The sequence below is a fragment of the Aricia agestis genome, chromosome 8 (genome assembly GCF_905147365.1).
Source record: "Aricia agestis chromosome 8, ilAriAges1.1, whole genome shotgun sequence".
Classification (NCBI taxonomy): Eukaryota; Metazoa; Arthropoda; class Insecta; order Lepidoptera; family Lycaenidae; genus Aricia; species Aricia agestis.
This window is the reverse complement of record NC_056413.1, coordinates 8,932,051-8,942,774: the sequence shown is the minus strand read 5'-3', so window position 1 is coordinate 8,942,774 and position 10,724 is coordinate 8,932,051. Positions and strand designations below refer to the sequence as shown.

Genomic DNA, 10,724 nt, shown 5'->3' with positions numbered 1-10,724 from the left:
AGTGCAATTTGTTCTTCTCTTTGGTTGTTGACGTAAGTAAGTAATCAATGAAAACTAGTTTAGTAACTAGCGACGCGCCCCGGCTTCTCACGGGTATAAAATATATAGCCTATGTCATTCACTGAAAAAATGATCAAAATCGATCCAGTAGTTTTGAAGGACCTGAAAAAAAAAAACACAATTAGTTCTTCCGCTGAACAATAGATGGCGTTGTTGCAACTGATCGGTCTCTTTCCCGCGCTACGACCGGCTCTACGGCCTACGAGCCTACGGCGCGGCTCGCTCAAATTATACAATCAAATGATATCAAAAACGCAAACGAGTTGGTCGTGACTGTCCGCGGTAACCACCGGCACCGAAACTTTACGAGAGTGCAGTGATTTTACAAAAGAGTTTCCAGCTTTGAAGTTAATCCAGGTGAGTGCTGTTGTAATATTTATTTGCAGACACTTAATAGGTTTTTTAACTTAATTTTTTAACAGTATTTGAGGATACCTTGAAATTATTTATTAATTACATTTTTTTCTTGATATTATTCTTTTTTCCTTAAAATAAAACCAAATCGTGTACTTACCTCCTTTTTGATCATGACTCATATTCATGAGGCTTATTATCTTTGTTCTTACAAAATTATTAACTGACAATTTTCGTATTCTAGCTAGTAATATTTTCGTTGCAAATGGTGAGAGTGTTATAAAAACGTTAGACAGTGTTAACAGAGATTAGATAAAGCCACTAATTCATGTCATAACTGTGCGAAGGGATTTACGGAGGGCCAAACATACTTTCATTAAACTAAAGTCTTACATTGTGTATGACACCTTATTTTATTAAAAAATATAGTTTTTCTCAGCTAACGCGCAAAATAAAATCGCCCTGAACATTTATTCACAGTTAAAGCTAGTCGACGTCTTTTCCCATGGTTAAGTCTGAGTATATATGTGCTATATTTCATCAAAATCGGCTCAGTCCGTTTACAATAATAGTATGGATTTATCCTATCAAAAGAAGGAATCAGAACAATAATATGGCCGCTAGCAAATTATTTCCAACGCAAACATTTTTACTCAATAAAATAATTAAAAGTAACAATAATAATTTTTAATTAAATGGAAAAGTAATACAATTCGACTGAATTTATTACAAAGCTTTCATCGTAAATTCAGAAAATAATTGTCTGTTCTCGTAATAATGATTATTATTATGCAAAGTAGATTGCACTTACGAAATAAATTATGTTTTTTTACAATGAGTATAAAGTGGTTAGGTGTTATATTTTAGTATTAATAAAATAGATTTTTCCGCTAGATACCTCCAATAACCTAACTAGATACTACCAAACTAGTAACTACGAAACGACACTAGATCACTAGATAGTCGATTATTTTCAGATTTATTAATTTAAACATAATATTATTATAAGATAAAACACAAATTCGTCATCTTTTTTTATTCGGTGTTCAACAGTACCTATCGACATATTTAGCGCTTGCCAAACGAAAAAACCAAAGTTACGCACACGTAGGCGCACTTTGCCACACTCACGACTGAGTGATACGTTAGATTTTCGTTAGACGTACTTTTTTGCTTGTTTGAATCAGATCACTACAATAATTCCAGTGACATTGAGAGGCGGAAAATGATTAAAATAAATAATTGCAGCGTGCCTTGTTAGACGTGTTAAGTAAAGTGTCCCAAACGTAACAATTAGCACTTTGCTACACGGAAAATATTATGTTCAGTTCAGTAAATTTTAAGAGATATTGTATCATTCACACAGTGAATTTTTCAGAGACTTGATGTGTGCTTGATCTGTCCATTGTTTTGAAATATTTTGGAATTTTTAAAAAATTGGTCAGCCGTCTTTTAACGATCCTGAAATTCAAGAATCCAATCAAGGATCAATTTAAAAAAAATTGGATTGGCGTTTAACAATAAAGTGGAAAAGGTAGCCCAAGTGGCAGCTCTGGATTTATGTATATTGTATATAGGCAGTATAGGCCATGGCCTATAGGCGGCAGCGTCCTATGGCGCCCTAGGGGGTGGCAGCGTCCTAGGATGGCGGCAGTACATAAATAAATAAATAGTACTTAAAAAGTTCGTACATAGGGACGGCAAAATTAAAGTAGTCTATACTCATAAAAACTATAAATCCGGCCCTGTCGACTGTCGAGTGGCGAGTCTAGCACAATAGAAAGAACGAAGTCTAATGTGACAATTGCTTTATTGTGACTCTAGAATCGGCCCCCTATCACTATCAGAGAGTGTTCACGCGGTCAAGCGTTGAAGTGGTCAGTTTGGCGTTCTTTGTGTTACTAGAGATCGCCCAATGGTCGCAATTCGACCTTACTTGCAACGATATTAGGACTGCTACCTATATTTTGTAAAAAATATTGACTTCACCATAGTTTTTTTTCAATTCTTGTCTCTGGGACTCAGCTGATCTCAGACTGGCCGTTTAAGCATTGTCTAATAGTATCTAAAATTAAATAAAAAAAACAATAATCCATTTTCAATTTGTCAACTTGTTGTCAACAGACTTCAACCATAAATAAAAGAGTATAATTCGTATGTATAGGCTTGTCACTCAAAAATCTGTCATTTTTCCTAGTAGTAGTGTCGTAGTGTGTGTAACGTTTTATTTGTTAAAAATATATATGATAAAAGCATGATTTTAAAATAATATTAGCTCGATGCACTCCTTCACCATATAAACTATAACTGTGCGAAATTGCATGCACCTACGTTTCCCCATTTTTCGTAAAAAGGGTTACAAAGTTTTTCTCTCACGTATTAATATATAGATATGACGTTTCACGTTATACTCGCGGAAGCGTTCTGACCGCGTCAGAATGCCTTCTAACAACATAAGGAACGCAAAACTGACCGCTTCATCGCTTGACCGCGTGATCACTCTCTGTCTGATAGATCCCTCAGGCTTCCTCTTTATTCACCGCCCTCAGGGAGTCCCGCATACCCCGGTGGCCCTCCCCAGACCGCCGGGGAAGCGTAAACGCAAATCCCCAACAGAAAAAAGACTTCCTTTTCCACTTTGTTGTACACTTTTCAGAAAAAGTAAAGTAAATAACGTAAATGAAATGCAACCACAGAATAATTGCTTAACGCGTGATCTCATGAACGAGCATTGTCATGCTGCCCACTGGACATCACGAGAGCCGAAACAAAAGCAGCGATCCGTACGTGTCAGACGGCGGCCGCGACGAATCGGTCCATTCGAGCGCGACATAAGAGGCAATGACAACTGTCATGCTGCCTCTTAAGTATTAGGTAATTTGAGATTGATTTAGATTCAAAATCAATCATCGTTCTACACCAGTTTCACTCAACCTGTGGCCCGCCGGGACTTTACCAGTGGCCCGCGAGAAGTAAACCATTTTAAAATTTACGCCTACTGGCAAAATAGACGTGCAAAGTCGTCATGAAAGTCGTAAATTTTTTTCCACTAGAATTGCAAATTTTGGAGAACGTCATTTTTTAACCGTATTTTTTTTAATTTACGTCCCGCTACATAAACTCAAGACAGTATTTGTGGCAAATATAAAAATCCACCACTGCCACTGTTCTAGACTTTTAGAACGATTAATGAGGGACGTGTGCAACGCAGATGCCGCAAATTGTCGCTAATCCTAAACTTGGAAGTTGTACTTGATTATTTTTTAACTTGATATATTATGCTGAGTGCTGACATCTGTAGTTTTCGCACGTTGTCTTTTACAATGAAAGTGTTGCGTCTTCCGACCTTAGTTTGAAGACCTAGAGTTCCTTAGCGTGAGGATCATACTCGAATATATAAACGACTACGACTACCCTTGAAGCTTCACTAGTAGGGTTTAACAGAATATTTATTTCAACCTTAGGTAAGCGCTAAAAATCTCTTAAGTATATACTAAATATCAATTTCAGATAATAAGTTAGGAAGGTGCTTTATTACTTAGCTCTTTTTAAAAATCCCCGTTAACCGGCTTTCTTCAAATTAAATACCTCAGTAACGACAAAATGAGGTGATGGTGCCATATACATAAAAAATAAGTACTTATGTAAAAACTAAAAGATACTATAAAAACACCTTCCTATCTACAGTTCAATATTTGACTAAGCCCTGAGATGGACAGCAAACAAAGTCGCGCTACAGTAATAGTACATTCGTAGCGATCACCTTGATAACACTGTGTATATTTATTGTCAAATATCAGTTATCTTATCATAACATTCCGCGCTGAAATTTCACTCTGGCGCTACTGATAACCATTTTATATTAGACGGATACGGGATAATGGAACAATTATCAAGCAAGCAAACAACATCTGTGCAAATATGATGCCTCATGCGGCATGCCCCTAACAATTTAATATAATTATTGTAAGACTTTTGACAGAGACCTTGCTGTTTGCTTAAATAACAGATAACGCGAGGCGGTTAGACATCGCTTTAGCCAGTAGAGCCTTTATAGAGTCGTATGTTTTTTTACTATGTAGTAAATTACCTCCTCCTTTTTGGAAGTCGGCCAAAAAGCAGCTAGTATACCAGACCGCATGCGGCCCTCGGGCCGCAGGTTGAGGTAGGTGATCTAGAGATTCGACTAGGGGAGCAACTGCATATTTGTCTCACGTCAATAATTAATATTATTATACAAAAAATTATAGTTCTATAGTATCTACTATTATAGTTCAGATCTAAAACTTTTGTATTATTGCAAACAAACTTTTGCTTTAGAATTCTAATACGTGTCTACAAAATAATTATCATCAAAATAGTACTTATGTTAATTTTTAAAGAAAAGTAGAGTTGCGAACAAATTCTACATTTCACTTTCCCGCCTCTAGGAATGCGGAAAAGGACGCATAAAATTTCTTTTGTACTAGCGATGCAATTTATGAAATAGCTCATTAGCTTGGCGCGGGTGAAATGCGATATGGGACTGCGGGCCGGATATCCGGCGGACTGACAGGGCGTGGCCTTGGCCCTGCATTATGCTATTTTTACGTTTACTAGCGGTTATATCGTAAAACGAAAAAAACATGTATTCGGTTCCATGGCCTATACAGTATACTAATAATTCGAAATTTTGTAGGGCGCACACAAGTTTAAGTTGACTCTGCGAAACTGAACGTGCAATCGGCGTATACCATATCCACCAAATCCACCAATAACGTGTCATTGTCTGATCACGATTAACCAATAGTGAGCGCACCCGCCCCACTCACTCCTCACCCCACCACGAAGACCTAAAAAACATTGCACATTCTCGTACCATTTTTATTGAGCGGTATTAAACTTGTGCATGGCCTTTTTGTCGCGACCAAAATGAACGGTATCATGGGGATCTTCTGACGCACATGCAGTCGACAATATCTAGTTAATTCTAGTTAAATGTGATGTCACAATACCTAAAGGCTAGACTATATTATGTAAACCTCGGTATATGAAACACCATAGATACTCATAGCTAATAATAGTTTCTCAGCGATAAAGTCAAGGCACTGAGGCTGAGTTGAAGTCACGATTCTACGAGAATTACTACTTTACTTGTTCACGGTTATTTTACATCTCACTGAACCTTAATGCGAATAACGTAAAGATTATTTTAAAGGTAAAATAACTAAATATAGTTTAACCAGTAGCTGACAGTAACCGTCTATCCATCAACATGATAAGTGCCGACGCCATATAAATGTAATTTACAAGGTGCGTTGCCGTGCAAAATAATATTGTCTGATCTTGACGTAATGGTATATAAATAATAAATATCTTGAGATGAGAATAATAATTTGGATACATCAGATACTTAATTAACTAAAATAAAACTTATTTAGTAGCAGCACGTGCACGTAGCACGTACCCAGTACTACTACATTTTTTTTATCAATCTGTCACTCTATTCTTCCGTAGAATAAAACCCTTTAGGGTCTACACAGACGGACCGCATTTCAACTGCAATCCAACTGCAAATTGCAGTTCAAGTGCAGTTTGAATGCAGTTGACACGACTGCAATAGAACTGCAAACCAAACGCGCAGTCGGATTGCAGTTCAGTCGGCGTGCAGTCGTGTGAACTGTTGGTTTGCAGTTCTATTGCAGTCGTGTCAACTGCATTTAAACTGCAATTTGCGGTTGGATTGCAGTTGAAATGCGGTCCGTCTGTGTAGACTCTTAGATTTCATCTTTTCCCATACCTTTTATCAGTGCAAGCATAAAATCATAATATATTGCAGATAATTTAGCATTGACTATCGCGTGAATTTTAAATTATAATACATGTTTAAACGTTATGAAGACTTAAAATTATAATACCAATATAATATTTACGACCGAACATACCAAAAACAAAATTAAAGTCAAGTAGCCGAACCAATTTCAAGCTCCGAAAATAAGACGCGTGGTATTTTCTTAACCGCTGTAACATTATACAGCGGTTAGAAAAGTATTTGGGACTTTAAGATTTCATAACACGATACTTTAAGTATTTAAGCTGTATAAGTGTATCAAGTTCATGAAAACCCCAGCAAAACCCAACCACGGTCCACGACCTCGTCGCACGATGCGTCATCCAAAGCTCGTTGAAGTCTTTAATAACGGCTATTAAGCGCTTGCGCGTAATAAGTTTCCTTTTAAGTTTTTCAAAGAATATTACAACTATAATTGTAAATTTCCGATTGTGACTAATTTAGTTTTTTCCCCTGATTACAATCTTAGAGATTTTTTTCTTATAAATTTTTAAGAAATTATTGAAAGTTGTTCTGTGGTATTTTATGTCATTAGCTTTCCCAATGTACTATTCTATCGCCTTCTAAATGGCTATTATATCTAGATTAAATTGTACCTAAACATAATAAAAATTGTTATAATAAGGCCGGAAAATTAATTCCAGAAATCAGTAGATTCAGGAGCTTAGGAAACTATTGTGAGTTTTAGTTTAGTTAAGTACTTATCAAATTTTCATTCTTTCTCTTACCTATCCCTTAAATTATTTAAAATATAAATAAACATTTATTTCTAAAAACAAAGAAACAAGAGGAATACTTAACAGAAGGCTAAAGAAATAAGATTAGACCAACCTAGGTTACAAAGTCGATGTTTAAAGTCGTAGAATTAAATCTAACCTTGAGTTAGGTAGCGGACGAGTCGTGATTACTCGCTGTAAAAACTCACATTCACAATTACTGTCGAGCATAATTCATTGAGGACGATTTAAAACCTTTACTTACGATTCACGAAGAAATTTTCTGGTATGACTTCGCTTTTAACAAATCGATACACATTTTTTTTTAAATACTGTAACATAGTCTTTTAAATCATAAACTCTTAACGTGAGGGGTTATAATTTATGGCGGGCACAATTTTTATTCCAGTGCCCACGATAGTTTCCTTTTAAAAAAATAAGCAAACCACGATACCATAATACATTTCATAACAGCTAATCGAAAGTTAATCATTATAGCTCTACATAGGTATTATTCAATTTATTATCGGTCTCGCCCGCATAAAAGAGAAATTTTACTGAAACCGTACATTTTCCGCAAAAAAAGTCAAAGACTGCTATTTAAACTGATGAAAAAAGTAGCCTATATTTCTTCACGTCATACTCTACATCTGTGCCAAATAACTTAAAAATTCATCCAGTAGTTCGCGAGATAAGCGCCTTCAAATAATTTTCCCGGCAATTTCCACATTTCCCTATGTTTTTTCGCTTCTAAGTTCTATTAGTCTTGAGTGATAATTTATAGGCTAATATAATTAAAAAAAAGTTTTAAAAAATAATTTATAACCTTTCTCGATAAATGAGCCATCTAACAACGAAAGAATTTTTTAAATCGGACCAGTAGTTCATGAGATTATTAGCGCGTTGAAACAAATAAACTCTTCCACTTTATAATACTACGAGTAGTATAGATTACAAAATCTTACAACCTTTTCGTGTTAACAGATCTACATATCAGTATGAATAAAATTATTATGTTAAGTTAATTTTCTATTACATAACTTGTAAAATAGCTTAATTTGTAACTTTTTATAGAATTGCGGATGGACAGCATGTAAAACTTCATCAAACATTCAACAGTTGGCCTTGTCACATGACTGTCCTAGTCCTGAAAAAGTGTGTGCACAGTGTACTGCAAACACAGAGATATGCAATTATTTGATTACAAACGTACACACGAGATAAAACTAAACAAATATACATTAGACCACTGAATTACACACATGAGGAGCTAATTACAGCTACTTTATTTTTAAATAAGTACTAAATTCTGGTAGTCAATAGTAAAAATTGCTGGTAACCATATAAATACGGGTAGAACTTAAAATCGTAAGTAGAGCTTCATGTTCTACTTAATTATGTCGTTGAAAACATTTTATTAGATAGAGTATGTCCGTGCTGAATTTTTTTGCATTTGCTAATGCTATATTAGAAAAATAACTTCTCCAATCTCACGCAATAGAATTTGTGATCTGTTGTTTACTAAAACAGGTATGTAGGTAATTTCTTTATTAATTTAGATAATTACTAATTAGTAATTACTGATTAGTCTCAAAAAGATTTACTTATATAAAAATACTTAGTGTGAATATTGTGTATTTTACCGGCTACTAAAGAAGTCATTAATCATTAACTTTTAAATATTTCATGTAGGTGACGTATAAGAACTCCATTAGTGCCTTCCTTATAGACCATCTATAGAAGTCAACGTTAAATGTATATTTTTTTAGATTTAATTTCAGTTTTCCTGAATGAAGCAAATTATCGTGTGAAAAGTTTTAAATTGTGTTGAAATTTTTCCTCTATTGTATGTAAATTTTAAACGTAAGCATGATCTTGTTAACAACTTTTCCTCTTTGAACCTATGATTATAGGCTTTTTGAAAGCAGATACTATCTTAGATGATACCGTATATATTATACTATAACATATAATTATTACGGTCTTCGAATATTTGAATATGTAATATTATCTTGTACATACCTATGTGATATGAATGTTACAAAAAATTGGTGTAAAAAATAACAAACATAGATTTAGGTACCTATAAGAGAGAATCTCAATCAATCAACAATCGAGATAGACATCGATATTTTTATTAAGTGGCGCCATCTTTTTTTGTGTAGTCGAATATAAAATATGAAAGAAATGTCTCACTAGTTGAACGGTGATCATTATTAAAAACCGGTTTTTATTAATTACTAAAACCCCATGTGGAGTTTTTATCTAGATCTATTTGTACGGAATGTACGTTCCCCCACCGATGCTTTCTAGAATGACTGCACCAAAATACTCGATCGACAAAAAACTCACTCGGTTACTTCGAATGTTTTGTCCCTTTTTTATAAGGGAGATAGAGCGAGATGAAAACGATTTTTTATCAACCAAATTACGAATCATTGGGAACCGCGGAGCGTAACCCTATCGTTTTCCGTCTCGGTTCTCGGTAGACAATTATGGTCGACGTCACGGCATGGTGTGATGAGGCACTGGCCATTATTCAATAAAAAAAAAAAGATAATGATAGAACGCCCGAAGGTTCGGTAATACAAGTTCAAATTTCGAATACGTACCTAATTGCTATCGGGTAAAAAAACTCAACACTATTTCGTACGATTTGAAGTGTCTGTGTTTATTTATATGTAGACTGAACCGAATCTTCATCTTTATGGTATTAAAAGTATATCTCACAATATTTAAATAAGTATTTAATTTTATGAACGAGAATTATTCCAGTAATGAAAAATCTAAGGGAGACCTTTTATGTATTTAAGTAAGTACTTAGGTCTTATTCAAATAACTACTACCTATTAAGCATTAATATGATTTAATACCTAATTATATCTCTAATTGTAATTTAATTAACATTTTCTTTTAATCACTCTCAGAACTTTGTATTCATCTTAGTAAATTCTTAGAATTAGAACTAAGGTTTTTTTTCTTGATAATAAACTGTAAGTAGGTACTTAGTAATAAGCAAATCATTGAGACAATAACGTGTCTCATTTATTTCCTAGACTGAAAAGCAATTAGATGACTAGACTAGGTACTATTGTGTTCAGACCGTTTTCCTTATATTATTATTTAATATAATACTTGTAATAATTTATAATAAATACGTAGTAAATGAACTATTAAGTAAATTTTATGTACTTATTAATCACTAGACGATTTGGCGCGTAGTGCGGATATCTCTTACTAGAAATTCGCGCAGGAACTGTACACCTTTTCGGGATAAAAGCGTCATTTTCCCTGAATACAATAAAATTAATAAAACTTGGTATGGAATCCAATATGGATATTGGATATACTTTGAGTCCCTGAGAGAATATGAAATTTTATCAAAATCAATTCAGCTGTTAGTGCAAAGGAAATAACAGACAAACAGACACATTTTAGTATTTTTAATATTAGTATAACCTTGATGACGTTTATAAATGTTACGGAAAAGTGCGTGCTCTTAAATCATGTGCCAGGTGGTGACAGCGCCAGGTTACAGGTAGGAAGCGGATTCCGCAAGGATATTGATGGAACATCCTAATTTTAACTGACTACCAAAAAGGGGGAGGTTATATGTTAGTCTGTGGACATTTTTAGTATTCTCTTTGTGGATAAAAACGTTTCAATCGCAAAGTACACTTTGGCAATTACAGCGAAACGAATCAAGGTGACTTTACTACCAACAAAGTGCGAGCAATTAGTTAAGTAGGTACCTATGCTTTAGT

The 10,724-nt window shown here is 34.5% G+C and overlaps 1 protein-coding gene across 1 annotated transcript in view; it reads left to right on the top strand.

Annotated features, from left to right (window-relative positions):
• Positions 1-259: 259 nt before the first annotated feature.
• LOC121729307 (aquaporin AQPAe.a-like) overlaps positions 260-10,724 on the top strand; it is a 56,844-nt gene continuing 46,379 nt past the window's right edge. Inside the window, exon 1 of the mRNA XM_042117779.1 lies at positions 260-417. The gene's annotated coding sequence lies outside the window, so the exon portion shown is untranslated. The remainder of the gene's footprint in view (positions 418-10,724) is intronic.